The sequence below is a fragment of the Lucilia sericata genome, unplaced genomic scaffold, assembly GCF_015586225.1.
Source record: "Lucilia sericata isolate MDLA Ls3-8-SP2 unplaced genomic scaffold, ASM1558622v1 Contig000007F_arrow, whole genome shotgun sequence".
Taxonomy (NCBI): Eukaryota; Metazoa; Arthropoda; class Insecta; order Diptera; family Calliphoridae; genus Lucilia; species Lucilia sericata.
The window spans coordinates 1,303,307-1,320,000 of NW_023994048.1; the positions used below are offsets into that span (position 1 = coordinate 1,303,307).

The 16,694-nt window shown below is 29.7% G+C and overlaps 1 long non-coding RNA gene across 1 annotated transcript in view; it reads right to left on the reverse strand.

The window, feature by feature from the left end:
* The window catches only part of LOC119602660, a 41,217-nt gene extending 30,618 nt beyond the window's left edge, over positions 1 to 10,599 (reverse strand). The window contains exon 1 of the long non-coding RNA XR_005231360.1: positions 9,484 to 10,599. This is a non-coding gene — a long non-coding RNA (uncharacterized LOC119602660). The remainder of the gene's footprint in view (positions 1 to 9,483) is intronic.
* Positions 10,600 to 16,694: the final 6,095 nt, after the last annotated feature.

Here is a 16,694-nt window from a genome sequence, read left to right on the forward strand (position 1 = left end):
ATTGGAATATAATCTTAAGATTGCTAAATTTTATCAAACAGTTATCCATTTTACAAATATTTTTTTTTAATTAATTAGGAAAATCAAAAAAGTTTAACCAAAAGAGCTGTAGAAAAATATACTCTAGTTCCTCGACTCGAATATTTTTAAAATTTAGACGGGCTGTATTATTATTTACTTAAAAATTTCATTTAAATAATCTTTGAATACAAAGCAAATAAGAGTATTCGAAACCGGGTTTTAAAAAGTGAAAAAACCGGGTTATTCCATATTCGAAAAATCAACATTAAGAAAAAACCGACACTGGTAAAGCAGAAAAAACCGGTTTTAAAACCGGTTGAAAAATCGAGTCGATCACCCTAATACATACATACTGAAAATTTTAAGTATGTGTTTATTTATAAATGTTTGAATGTTCATTGAGGAAGTCTCAGAAATATGATAAATTTCATAAACAGGATATAAACCTTGCACTTACAATGTATATGTATATGGATAATTTCGTGTCAAGTGATCACACTTTAAAAATCGATGTCTTCCGATTTGGATGAAATTTGCCCCAAGGTTAATGTAATATGGGATAGTAGGCCGAACACAAATTTTCAGCTATATCAGTCAAGAACTGCCGGAGTCAGAGGGTGGCAAATTTGGACATTTTGGTTATACAGGGTTTTATTTAAAAGAGAGTTATTTTTTACCTATTAGTGCTAGCAAAGCTCTTAAAGGCAATGGTCTAAGCTTTCTTTTGAGCAAAAAAAAAATATAACAAAAAACTCTAATTTGAAAAAAAGGTTAAAAATTAAGAGCCAAATATTCTTGAGTTAAAAGATATTTTTTTTTTTGATAGATATCCCACTCGCATCCCATTATGGGACTATAAAGTCCTTCAAGGAAATTGTATACGCTTTCTTTTAAGCAAAAAAGGCCCATTAAAAAAAATAATTTTTTTCAAAGAATGAAGAAATAGCTATCTGAACTCATTTGGACAATTTTTTCTAGTACCTATAGGTGACAACTTACACTCATTGGTTATTCCAAACCCTGTATGCCAAAATGTGCAACTTTGACCCCCTCCAAGACCGGAAGTTCTTAACCAATGGAGCTGAAAATTTGCGTCTGACCTACTATCCCATAGTACTTACTTTAATGCAAATTTCGCCAAAATCGTTGGGTCATTGACATGAAATTCCCCATATACAAACTTACATAAATGTATGTATACATATACAAAAGATAAAATTTATTTTAAATAAATAATTAAATATTTTATAATGTAGGCAAACATAGCAAATTCTGTACAGTAAGTTTTACTATAATTTAAGATGAAAATTTAAAAAATACAAAATCAGCATCTGTACTTTCATTAAATTAACCTTTACAGGGTAAGTAATGTAATATTAAATAAGTATTACTAAAATTTACATACATACAAACATAAATTAAAAATTATATACATACATATTTTAATACATTTAAATACGTAGGGTAGAAGTGGGATCATACGCCATAGGGGCACATCTGCCAATAGCGAATAACTTGAAAACTGAGTAATCGATTTTATCGCATTATCAAATTTTGTTTTCGTTTATCGATTATCTATCATCCCTGAAAATTTGAAACATTAACTTTACATATGATGGGAGGCAGACATGATTAATTATTTTTCAAAGGACTGTGAACTTTTTGTGCTAACTTTTTTAGTTTTTGTGATAGAAAAAATATATTGGTCAGTATTAGAACGTCAATAATAGTGAACAATAAGACATAATAATATTTTCGATAATATAATTTGAAGCCCGAAAAAAATTGAAACTAAGTCCCAGAACTGCCCGTGGGGCACATGCGTCAAATATATGTAATGCTTGTGATGTAGAACAAAATTTGGTTAAAAAAAAAATCAGTAATAATTTGTTTAAATTTTTTTGTTAAGTTTTGTGAAATAAACAAATTGTTTAAAACAATAAATATCTGGTTTATTATACTTTGTTTAATGAATTAAAGTATAAAACAGCAAAATAAGTTTTTATTTTTGTAATTTTTTCTTTTATTTTACTAATAACAAATCTGCCCCATCCCCTTGGCGCATTTACCCCATGGATGGGGCGGTATCGCCGTTTTTTGGTCAGTGCGGAAAAGTTAAAAAAATATGTACATGAGGATGACTTAGGAAAGATTGAAAGGAATAAAACTAAAGCCAACATATCTAAGTATCCGAACCAAGAAAAAAATTAAGAATATGTATTGTGGTTTTAATTTGAGGCCGCCTCAAAAAAAAGTGGCGTATGGTCCCCCTTCTACCCTACATATGTATGTATATACAGTCCCCCGCTATTATTGTCAATTAACACGAATAGTTAAGTATATTAAATTAAACTGAATAACTTTCGGCAATTTATTGTATTTTCCAAAACGTCAACCTTAGCGTTATTAAATTTGAATTGTTTTATTCTTCATAAGAATATTACAATCCTAATTTACATACATATGCATTTACTATATAATAAGGCAATTAAATTGGGAGTAGCTTGAAGTAATTGTCGGCATGTGTTTCTTTTTTTGTTACTTTCATTCAATACAATTGTTGACATTGGCTATTACAAAATTTATCCAACAATTCCAATAAAACCTAAAACTTACCAAGTAAATTTGTAAACGCATTGAAATTATATGGAACTGAGAGAAAAATATTCCACCTCTTTTTTCCCATTTTCAATAAATAAAATTGTTTAACTACATATGCAGGTTTCACAAACAAATACATCTTAAAACTTTTGATTTTATTTAAAACTATACTTTCATATTGTTTACATGTGTAATTTAGTATACTTATTTAAATTAAGGTGCTTTCAAATAAAATTTGTTGTTATGTCTTATCGGAAGTCCTTGGACACAGCTGTTGCATTAAAGAGCATTTATATTTCTCTGATACGATTGAAGAATATGTGAGGTGAACTTGCAGAATATAGGTGAACTTGCATAGTATAAAATTGCTCGTTCCTGACCAGTTATTGTGCTTTTAAATAACAGAGTAATGTATGCTTGGTTCAGCTATAGTCATAGAGCTTTGTTATGAACTCCCTTACTTTCAAATTCAGTCAGAGATCACATTCGTTAATCTCTTCCTAAACTAATCCAAAACTGTTTAGGTAAATACGAAAATAGTTAATACTATAATTTCTACACATACTACATCGAAGATATAAATATTATAAAAACTTCTTACTTTATATACATACACTATCTGGAAATAGTTAATGGATCTGATTGGTTTTACGCGGAGATTGAAGGAGAAAAACTTCTAAGATTATTAGATGTACATGATAAACTAAAAGCAATTCATGCAACTTTACATTTCATGGTAATTTAAGTTAAAAATTTCAACTACATTCTTAGAACTATACTAATGTATATACACAAGGTACAACAAATTTACATGTGTATATATTATACATATGTATATGTAAATTTAAGTATGTGTTGAAATGTTAGGTGACATTTTGTCACGGGGTTTATTAGGCAAGCACTTTCAACAATTACTCTAGACCGAAACGTAATAAGGAGCAGAAAAGAAAAACGTACACACACACTGACACAATTAAAAAAAAATTGCCATTAAATCGATTTCCTTGCATTTTCATATAATAGGGCAGGGAAAAGAAACCTTTGTGACAAAATAAGAATAAATGCTTATTTAACATAATGAGAATAGTACGTATGTATGTATGTATATGTATTTAGGTGATCAGTTGAAGAAAATTTGACAATGAAATGAAATGTACTTATAATATAAGTCTTATATAGAATGACATTAAAATAAATATGTTTAACAATCTTTATTTTTAGATTCAAAGGATATTACGAGGATAACAAACAGTACTTAACTTAAGGTCGATGTTTCTTTACATTTGATAATAACATTTCCAAGTTAGTACTTTACTGTATTGTCGTCTAAACTGCACATATAGGCTTTAAGTATTATTCAATGTATTTTTTTCTTCTTTCATTTTTTTAAAACTGCTCCGCAGGAAAAAAATACTTTTATAAAAAATACTCTAAATGCAAATTACCTTTAATAGCTGCAAGTCAGGTAAGCAATAATACATTTTTCCTAACAACACACTAACCAGAAACACACAAAAAAAGTAAAAAGAAAATTTTGTTTATAAAATACTTTAAGAAAAGTTTAAAGATTTTTATTTGTAAATTGTATCACTGAAAGAAGATTTGTGTAGATACAAGTGTATGTTGGTTTAAAATACTGTTTTGACATTTCATTTGCAACAAACAGTGGATGTGTCGAGGCTTTAGTATAAAACTCAAATATAAATTTAAACAATAACAGAGTATGTTTATGTTTTTTAAACATTTGCTTGTAAATTTCAAAAGAAATTGAATTGTTTGTTAGCTCATACCAAAAATTATTACTCAACCCTTTGGCAAAAAAATAAATAAAATATTTAAAGTGAAATTACATTTTATACTCTTCCTTTCAAAAGTAATGCAACAGTGGCAGACGAACATTGTTTTAGAAATGACGAAATAGGCTCCACAATTCTGACCTTAACTGATGATTCTGATAAATTGGGTTTTGCGATTCCATCTTGTTTTAAAACTCTAAAACGGTTTTACCGATTTATGATACCATCAACTTTTCAGTCATTTGTTGCCTTTGTCTTATATGCTCCACACTGTATACCTTAGTGAACAGGTATGTGTTTGACTTTATTGAATTTTTAACCAAAAATTAAATACTCACATACATGTAAATAACAATGTATATTTACCAACAACCCTCCATGTTTGACATTCAAAGTACAATTTTCCTCCTTGGCTTCTTATTGAAATTGTGTTGTGTTTTGTTAGACTGTTGTAAATAACATAATTTACTTGTTAAACTAATACCAAAAAACAAGTAGGAAATTATAGTCTGGCATGACCGACCATATGATATCCTACTCCAAAGGCCTCAGTAAGGACTGCATCTTATAATTGTCCGTTTCTATCTGAATTTATTAGCTTAATAGATACACCATCAACTTTTACAAAAATTAATCTTTGTAAAAGAACTAAAAAATTGTATCGAATAAATTTTACTTTCTAACTTGTAGTTTGATCACAAAGTTTCCTTGGACATGCATGAAGGCTAACCGGATGGAGGAATATGTTTTTTTTTTCCAAGTTTGAACACTATTTTAAGCTGTTAAGTGAACTTTAAAGGAGCTTTTTCAACCCATATTATTAGCGTTACAAATATTAGCATAAACGCACAATGTATACCTCGTAATAGAGGTACATATACTATACACAAACACTTTTCTTTTACAGGGTTAACTGATTTTTACATATAAAATAAATACAAACAAGTAAGAGTGTTATATTCGGCTGTGCCGAATCTTGTATACCCACCATTAAATCATTGCCAAAAAGGAATGCTTCCTTATAAATAAACTTTGATATTTAAGAATCGATGCTTTTGTTATTATCAAAACAATTTTCTCATTTATTACATCTATGTATAGAGAAATTTTTGTCGAATTTTGTCGCTATACTTGCATTTTTAAGGTAGTAAAAAGCGTAAAAGTTATTATCTGAGAGAACCTTTTTTAGGGTGGACGTTTGGTCAATTATGTATCGATCCTCGTCAAATTTTCTGGAACGATTTTAGTTTAGGCTAGTAATGAGCGTTAAAGCCATTTTCTGAAGGGGACCTTATATGGGGGGTAGGATCAATTATGGACCGATCGTTATGAAATTTTACAAAGCGATTTAGGTTTCTATAGAATAAGTTCATGTCGAATTTCATCGCTATAGATTCTTCTTTTAAACAGTTATGAGCATTAAAGTCATTTTCTGAAGAGGACCTTATATGGGAGGTAGGGTCAATTATGGACTGATCCTTATAAAATTGTACAATGATACTAAAGTTTCTATAAAGTATGTTCGTGTCGAATTTCATCGCTATAGATGCTTATTTTAGACAGCTGTGAGGGTTAAAGTCTTTTTCTGAGGGGGACCTTATATGGGGGGTAGGGTCAATTATGTACCGATGCTTATAAAATCTTACAAAGCGAGTTTGGTTTCTATAGAATATGTTCATGTCGAATTTCATCGCTATAGATGCTTCTTTTAGTCAGTTATGAGCGTTAATGACATTTTCTGAGGGGGACCTTATATGGGGGATAGGGTCAATTATGGACCGATCCTTATAAAATTTTACAATGATATTAAGATTCCTATAAAATATGTTTATGTCGCATTTCATCGCTATAGCTGCTTCTTTTAGTCAGTTATGAGCGTTAATGTCATTTTCTGAGGGGGACCTTATATGGGGGATAGGGTCAATTATGGACCGATCCTTATAAAATTTTACAATGATATTAAGATTCCTATAAGATATGTTTATGTCGAATTTCATTGCTATAGATGTTTCTTTTAGTCAGTTATGAGCGTTAAAGTCATTTTCTGAAGGGTACCTTACATGGGGGCGAGGCGAAATCGTGGACCGATATTACTCATTTTCAATACCAAACAAACTGCATCGAAATAAAATATTTCTGAAAATTTGTGCTCGCTAGCTGCTTCCGTTTGGACTCTATCGGGTTTTCAACAGACGGACAGACGGACGGACATGGCTAGATCGTTATAGAATTTAATAAGGATCCAGAATATATATACTTTTATGGGTCTTAGATGAATATTTTGATGTGTTACAAATGGAATGTCAAAAACAATATACCCCCCATCTTTTTTGATGGTGGGTATAAAAACCCTTTGGTATATAGGACGTATTTAGTTACACATGTTGGTGTCTATGTTTTACATTTAAGTGTTTATATACAAAATTGTGTGTAAATACTTATGCATGTAAATTAGACCGACTCCCAAAAAATCGACTTTCCATTTTTAAGTGAAAAAATAAAAGTAAATTTTCTGAGCAAACTGGGGGCCCTAGCATAAAAAGGATTAAAATCTGCGATTACTTTTTGAGTAAAAACATAAAAGTCTATTTTCTCGATAAACTAGAGGCCCTATGACAAAAGGATTAAAATTTGTGATCAATTTAATTTCCCACAAAAAGTTTATTTTAAAGTAAAAACATAAAAGTCAATGTTCTATCTAAATTAGAGGACCTTGGTCAAAAAGGAGTTAAATCTGTGATCACCTTTTTTTCCCTCCAAAAATTGATATTTGGGAAAAAAAATGAAATCTGTGTCCATTTTTATTTCCATTTAAAAGTCAATTTTAGATTAAAACATAAAAGTAAATTTTGTAGCCAATCTAGATGGTTTGTGGCAAAAAGGATTAAAATCCGTGATCATTTCTATTTCTACCAAAAATCGATGTTTTTGTGAAAACATAGGAATCTATTTTCTGGCCAAACTAGAGGCTCTAGGGCAAAATGGATTAAAATCTGTGATCACTATTATTTCCCATAAAAATCTATTTTTGATGAAAACATAAAAGTCCAATTTCTGTCTAAACTAGAGGACCTCGGGAAATTTGTTCATAAAAGACGGAATAGTTTAGTTATCGTTAAAAATAGTCGGTTTTAGTAAAAAAAAATTTATTATATTTAGGTATTAAGTTTTATATAAATTCCCTGGAAATCCGGAAAATGAAATTTTTAATTCCTTTTTCCCGGGAAATTTAAAAGTCCGGTAATTCCTAAACTGTAATGTTCAGACGGATAACAATACACGGATTTGCTTTCCGTACAAAGTGAGTCGGTCTAATGTTTATACTATATTGATCTAAAAAAATTCATGTCGTTTACAATAAGCACAATGAAGTAGAGTAGATTTTTTTCCGCCGTTTTTTTTTTTTAATACGTTATTAAGTACGACGCCTGTTAGCGTTTGCAATTTGATGTGATTTTTTTGTTTTGCTATTATTGTTGTTTTTCTAATATTATTTTTATTAAACAAAATAAATAAAATACATCAACAAATTGCTGTAGGTGGTTAGTTAGTATGGATGTATGTTTATTTTAATTTTTTCATTTTTCCAGTTTATTTATGCAAAACTAATTCCATTGAAGTGGCTGGTTGTGCATTATTACTTTACATTTTTATTACCAGTTTCCGGTAGACATTCTCTCACACACATTTATTACTATGCACACACAAAAACCCCTACCCATCCATACATATCTTTAGCTAAAGTAGTTAGTTTGTATGTATGTGTTTTTTTAGTATGTACTTTACAGTACTTAGGAATGCACTTAATTTATTTTTTCTTTTTTATTATTATTTTTTTTTTACTTAAGTATTTTAAATAATATAAATTCCTGTATTTGATGTTATGTAAAATGTTTTTTAATTGAAATTTTACAATGTGTAAAATTTAAATATATGTACAATGTAATTAGATATTATTAAAATAGATTTTTAGCTTTGAAAATTAAAACTTAAGATTATCCTAAGTTTTCATTTTTGAAATTGTTTCCAATTAAATAAATTTGCACTAGAATCTTGGCCATAATATTTTTTAATAGAATAGTAATAGACATACAGGATAACGGGCACAGCTATACAAAATTGGACGTGTGGATTCAGACGAATGTACTTTCTTTGCCACTATCAGGCAATCGTCGAAGTTAAATACAAATATCTAGGGACTGATACTATTCCAGATATAACATTGCTCATGAACACTTATTGGAAAATTATTAGGAATTACGTGCACGAAACTGAGTTTCTGAACATTGAAAGATAATACACTCAGTTAACACAATGTTCTTTTTACCGACAAAAATTTTCAATGAAAAGGAGAGTACAACAGGCCTGATAGTGGCCTAGTTGTATTTCTTCGAATTTGATGTAATATATATCCTCCTAACAACCAAACCTAACCCTAATTTAAAAAAAAATATATCACACTTTTATTGCAATTGATTTCCATAATTGATCTCAAGTCCCAATTATTCGGCATAATGTTTTCTTAGTTGAAACGCGGACCTTAAATAATTAAAAGGCATTTTGACCTTATAAAGTACATACATAATTATATACATAATTATATTTCAGTACGGTTCATGCCAATTTTCGACATTCCGATGGAAACGAAGATACTAAGTTCTCAGAAAAATTATAAAAGTTTAACCTTCAGCCCCAAAACTGTCCTAGAGATATGATCAATAAGATTATGCCCTAGCTTTATACATACACTCTTTACATCTAAGAGCCAATTTAGCAGAGATACATTTTATATACATATGTTATGTATGTGATATGATTCGCCTTCAGACTATCCTAAGGTTTTGTGTTCATAGAATAATATAGTTTCTGTTTGTCTCTGCCCATATAATCTCTATATAATTTTTCTTGTCGCATGTATGTCCTTTATCTTATATTTATCCTAAGATGAACGCAGTTCAAATAACCGCTTTTTAGCTATTTTGTGGTAAATGAGCTATCACAACAATTCGAAATTTCGAAAAAAATTTTAGAATTAAATTTTGGATCTACTTAAAATTTAACTTACCTCATGTATTTTCAATCGTTAAAGTTGGTCTCGAGTTTATTGCAATTTATGAAGCTTTTAATTATTGTATAGTTAATAAACGTCCACTTGAAGTTAATAACATTTTTATTTAAATATTATTAATGTTTTCTATGCAAATATTTTTTTATTTTATCAGCGCATGAATAATTGTTGTTATTTTTATTTATATATTTTTAATTTTTTTTTTGTTTATATTTCAGCGAAATTGTAAACAATTTTTGCAACAAAAATATTGATAAATATTTATATATGTATAAATATTTTCAAATTGCATTTAGTAACAGTCACTTGTGCAAACAGAATTAAAGCAGCAGCTCCGTTGGCTGTAGTAGTTTCTAAAGCAGCATCACCAAACACAAGCAATGGAAAAAAATTGATAAGGATTATCGCTAGCTGGTCTTGCAGGGTCTTAACCTTAACTTGAGTATGTGCACAAAAACAAAACAGAGGGGATAAAAGCTTTGAAATTGCTCGCTCACATATGTATTTTTTATATACATACATATAAATAAAATAGTTGTTTATTTAGTTTTATACTCATGCTTTTATCAATCGTTTTTTTTTTTTTTATTTTAATATTTTGTTATTAAAAATACAAATTGTAGGAATTTTATTTCATTCTAATGAATTGTGTTTTGTTAATTAAATATTTTTACTTGTGAAGTTCAATATATTGGAGGGATTATGCTGATAATAATAAATAGAGAGTTCTTTACACTTTAAAAATTGTTATCAGTTTAGACTCATGAGCTTCTATATTAAAATTTTTAATTATGTTTGTTTGCAATAAATAAATGATGTTATGTTTTTTTATTCAAAAAACGGACAAGATAAATATGTATATTTTGCTGTAAGCTGATAATATACATATAAATTTTTATTTTTTTAATTGTCTTAATTTTTTTTAAATTATATTTTTTTCCAGTTCCATTTGTTGCTTATTTCACTAAAATTTTATTTGAATTTATTCTTATAAAATTGTTAAATTGTTCACCAAATATAACGAATTATTCTTATTTAGTGTTTTTTCTTTAGTTTCAGTAATCAAATATTTTGAGTTTACCGATTGAGCTCAAATTTCAAACTGATCTTAGTTGTGATCATACGCCCAAAGTCATTGCTTTTTTGAGCATTTATTATTTTTAATTTTTGTTTTTGTTAATTTCATTTCAGATGTCCAGTCATTGTAAGTACATACATTCAAGTCAGCCAGCATTTCATCATAATGCGCCCCCATATCATTTGGACTAATCAGTTGAATGTAGTCGTCAATCATACAGTAAGTGAATAAAAATAACAACAACAACAACTACAATATACTACAGTCGTAAAAATAATAATGTTCTAAGTGCACATTAGTTGTATGTGTGACCGAACGATGGACCACAGATCAGTATGTGAATTTTTCATTACATGTTTCTGTATTTATTTATGTCTGTAGGTGTATATGTGTGCATGCAGTATGAATCTATTTTGTTTAATAATTGAGTATAGTAGAGTCATACTATTCATGCACACTTTAATTTGATTGTGTCTACAACCTCTGAGTTCACCGAGATCACAGTTTCTATAGTTATAAAACCACATACTAAAAGAAATTAAGAAAACGATCAATTGATTCAATTAAAAAATGACCATACGGCCCCTGGTTTACATTAAAGTGGAAAGTCGCGGGTATTTGCAAATGGGCAAAGTGTTTGGAATGGTTAGAATATAGAAGATTTAAGAAAATCATCACAAAAATTGTAGTTGTTATAGATATAAATTAAAAAAAACAGCATATATATCGCTCGTAAAATATTATTTTCAGCAAAATCTTGGTACACTGAAACAATTTTGAGTGTCAAAAGTGTACACCAATTTCAGTAAACTGTACACATTCTTTTGTAGTTCCATATGTTAGCAAATATGACTTCTTGTTGCATCGTGTCACTACTTTCATTATTCCATCAATACTTAAATTGGTGCTAAGCCTCGTTCCTCACCCAGTGATTATGACCTTGACCCTTAAAATTCAAAAAAGCATCTAAGATTTCTCGACAATACCGAAAATTTCATAAACTGTATTTTGTAAACGAAATATGCAGAAGTTAACCAATAAACATTTTTGTTGTAGATCAGCTATACAAAGTTCAGAGATCAGCATGCATTGGGATAACAGGTGCTCTAAGAACTAGTCCTTCAGTAGCTCTGAACACTATATTGGGCATCCTACCTATAGATTTGGCCATATAATGACCATATCTGCTTGCAACGCAGCAAGGCTTAACTCATCCGGAAGTTGGAGATCAAGAACATATGAACACACTAAGATTTTAAGCCTATTACCTCCAGTCTTGAATCAACCATCCGACTATATTGCCCCACACACGTACTTTGATAGAGTTTTCAAAGTCAGAGTCCCTTCCATTAGCGAGTGGTGTAGAGGTAACTTACCGAGCGAATATACCACTAGAAAATTTTTGGCAGATGGTTATAAAATAAACTGCGGTGTTGGTTCTGGAGTCTTCTGTGAAGAATCTGGGGTATGTATAACTCACCGCCTTCGCAACTTCAGCAGTGTCTTTCAGGCTGAAATATTCGCGGCAACATAGGAATCTTTGTCGATAGTCAAGTGTCACTTCTCTTACTAAACTCTTATACTACCACTTCCCTATTAGTTAGACAGTGCAAGAAGGATCTGTAAAGGCTGGGTCGCCTGTCTGACATTACCCTTGTTTGGGTCCCTGCGCATAGGGACTACTATGGTAATGAACAAACAGATGAGCTTGCCAGAACGGGATCTGTTCTTGATATATCCGACGCCATTTCAGTACCAATTCCGTTAGGTTTTATCAAGACCAGTATCCTCAGATTTTTTCTTCAAAAGGCTGAAAATAGGTGGTATAACATAGATACATGTAAAGTGGCTAAGATATTGTGGCCCTCCTTCAATGAAGACACCGTATAAACTGAAGTAGACGGGACATATCGAGACTGATAGCGGTAATAACAGAACAATGAGTGATAGGAAGACATGCAAGTCGGCTTGTCGCCTTCAACGATCACTGTCGCAGTTGCAAAGAAAGGGAAAAGGAAGAAACGGTCTTTCATATTCTTTGTGAATGTCCAGCTCTGGCCGTAAAAAGAAACTGCTTCCTTGGCAGTTACTTCATATTTAACCTTGGTGAGATATCTGGGTCTAAGCTTAAAGATATCCTCAGATTGCTCACAGCTACAGGCTGGATCTAATACTATAATTACTACATCTGACGAGTGGAGTGGTCCGGTCAAAACGGAGTGTCTTCGACTCTACTTGACATTTCGCGTAGAGTGAACTACCACGTTAACCAACCAATCAATAAAAATATTAAATATCGATTTCAATCATTTTTATTTAGGATAAAAATAAGAAATTATCTGAAAGTTCTATTTACTAAAATTTTTTTGGATTGATAACATTTATATAAACAAACTACCTCTTAACCCCTACTAAAATGTCCTGTACTGTTTATCACAGCGCTGATGATGATGATGTTGACAAGTAAATTGTTGTTTGTCGCTAATGTCACATTGATAAAATACGTTGTTCTGTCATATTCTACTTTTGAAACGCATATATCTGAGTGTGTGTTCTTTTTCATGTATCATTAAAATACATGACCAACGTTCGAACAGTATGTTACATAGTTCTCGGTCTCTTACTAATATAAAAAAACAACAATGAAAACAGTTGCAAGATTAACACAAATGCACCACAAAATTGCAATTGTCTTGATCATTTCATTCAATCAGTAGTTAACAGCCTATTTGCAGCAGATGTTGCTTGTTTTTATTGTTTTTTCATACTCTCTCTCTCTTGCTATTGTATCTTTATTCTTCATATGGCTGTTTATTTGAGTGTCTTTTAGATTTTGATTACTGCTTTAAATTTATGGAGTGGAAAATGTTTTCATATACATACATACTTAGATACAATATTAATATAGTAGTGTGTACATATATGCGGGTTACGTGTGTATTATATTATTTATATTCTATTTTATTTTGCATTTCATTTGTTGTGTCAATTTGCTTCACTGTGTTTTATACTCATACAAATGAATGTGAATATAATATAAATTTATTTTTTTCCATTTAAAAATACTCAATTAAAAATTCTTAATATGAGTTGAATTTGTTGTTTGAATAACACTGAAGGATGAAATTTGAATTTAAATTTACTAAATGTAACATCGTGCTGAGATTAAGGTTCTTAAAAGATTTATTTCTAAATGTTTTTATACCCTCCACCACCATCAATGGTGATAGAAATGCTAAGTCGATTTAGCTATATCCGTCTGTCTGTCTGCGTAAAAGACACTCACGTTAAAACTGAGTAAAGCAAATCAATTAAATTCTCCGAAAATATTCATTATTGTCCTAAACAGTTTAGAATTGAAAATCAGCAAAATTGGTTGACAACGTAAAAATTTCATTCTACCTTGAAAAAAATTTAGTTTTTTTTTTTCTAATTCTCGAGTAATTTTTCAAAAACTACCGAAGGTAATTCGATGAATTCTGTCCCACGTTTTTTTTTTTTGCCAAACATGAACTATGTTCAAACTCAAAGCAATCGATCAAACATTTGAAATCGTATTACCAACGTAGATCTGTATAGATTCATAATTGGTCATAGCTCCCATATAAGGTCTCAAAATCACTCAATGCATATAACTAATTAAAAAATATAGATATTGAAATAATTTTTGACATAAATATGTATTCCAAATTCTATGAGGATCGTCCCCATGAATTCTCTATTCCGAAAATGCTATTGATATTCAGGTAACTATTGATACACGATAATAAAATTCAGTATTAATAACTAAATAGTGGTTAAATATCAAAAGGACCGAATTATGGGAAGCAAATTTTTAGTTTTAATAATCTTTTTTACTATATTACACTATTTTTACTATATGCACTATTCCGAAAACAGTATTGATGTTAATATAACTTTTGATGCACAATAGTAAAATCCAGTGTAATTCAATATTTATAATTATATAATGGTCAAATAACAAAAGGTCAGAATTAAAGGAGTAGGAATTATGGCACAAGCTTTGATGATTTCTTGCTTCTGTATACGAACTTTTAATTATTCTCCGCCCAAAACGCATTTTTTACAATTAATAATTTTTATTTTATTAAACATATTAAAAACCTAAAATTTTGAATTACACATATCATAAAAATGTTGTCATACATTAAAACATACACACTCATACATTAGGGTGGCTGCACAAAAAAAAAAATCTTAATTTTTTTTAACTAGTTTCATGTTTTATGTGCATATAATTTTTTTATATTAACGCTTTGAGTTAATATAAAAAAATTTGGCATTTATTTTACCTTTTTCCTAAAGATTATCATTGAAATGATTAATTTTATACAAATTTAGTTTTTAGACTGTAAAATCGACGCCATTATTCGGCACCATATTATATACAACTACATACATACTTAGGTACTTACATATAGTTGTATTAAATACATGAATGTTTGCTGGAAATGTTCTTTAATTTGAAAATTGTGGCATTAAGAATTCACATTAAAATAATTACAATGAAGTATGTATTTAAAGACCATAAGTGTAAAATGCTTTAATGCAATTACGAAAATGAAAGAAATAAAAAAAGAGAACACTTAAATGACATTGAAATATTATACATTTTCATTAGGAAAAAAGAGCAATGATTTTTTTCGCAGCAATGAAGAGCTGGTGGAAATAGTTAAACTACATATTTAAAAATTTTTTTTCTAAAGTTTTCAGATACAAATCGTCTAAGATAGTCCCTATACTAGACATTATGTTTTATAAGTCTTCGAAATATATATAGTTTTTCCGGAATGTTGATTATATTTACGATATTTAGACACAGATTTTACTGTTTCTAAATAGATAAATTTTCAAGAACATGTCGTAAAAACTTACGAAGAGTTTTTGATTTTAAGTACAGAGAAAAATTGTCGAAAACATTTCAGATTGAATAATATAAGGTAATTCAAGAGAATATCAGGGTTCTCTTTTTATACCCTTCACCTTCATAAGTAGGGTATACATATACATATATATACATATGTATGTATATGTTTGTCATTCCGACCTCATATGCATATTCTGGATCCTTACAGATAGCGCAGTTGATTAAGCAATGTCCGCCTGTATGTCAGTTTGTCCGTCTGTATCTTTCTTGAAATAAATTTTCTGAAGACCATAGCTATTTTCGGGATCAAAATCTTCAAGAATTCTGTCACTCATACTTTCGAGAAGTTTTTTAATTAAAATCAGCAAAATCGGTCTATATATAACGGAGATATAAGCAAAAATACAAGACAACCTCTGAAAATACCATAAAACATCGTTTTTCGATATTTCCCTAATGCTCATAATAAAATCGGCTTATTATATTATAATTGAGGTAATAAGCTAACTATAAATTTATTTATTTTTGATGATGTGTTTATAACGTCTTAACTGTTACAAATTGAATTGTGAGAATAATATATTTGTTTTATCAATACAGGATTTCCTACAGGTCCTTTTCATCAAGATAACACCACATATGACTAAATGTCTGTATATTCAATAAATGTTTGTATGTGCATTGCTGTTTAAATACAAATGAATCAATGTGAAAGCTACAATGTTTTCGAAATTGTTGAAAATTGGTTATTGCAGTGACCATTTGACATTAGAGGAGAGTTGCAGTGTTGTCGTTATATAGCTACAAGAACGACTGCTGCGACATTTGGACAAACACTAACATACAAAGGGACACAGTCATCATACTACTTACATATGTATGTATGTAAGTACTCATTCATCTAACCATTCAACCATCCGAACATTTATCCATCTATTCGTATGGCAAATGTACATGGTCACCCATGAAACATCAAATTCTGTTCTTTACTCGTATAATGTCAGTGTCATTATGAGGGTCAATAGTGGATGTTCTGTTTGCATGTGTAATACATTTAGTATAAGGGCATTTTATTAAAAGAAGTGCTAAATGCGGTCACACTTAAATACAGAAAAAAAAATTCCAAATTTAATTTAAAATTACACTAGTCAACAAAATTTAAAAAAAAGTCGCAACGTAGAGACCAACGTATACTTTGCTCAAAGATTGTGCTGCAATAAACTAGAATATGGCCTCTAGATT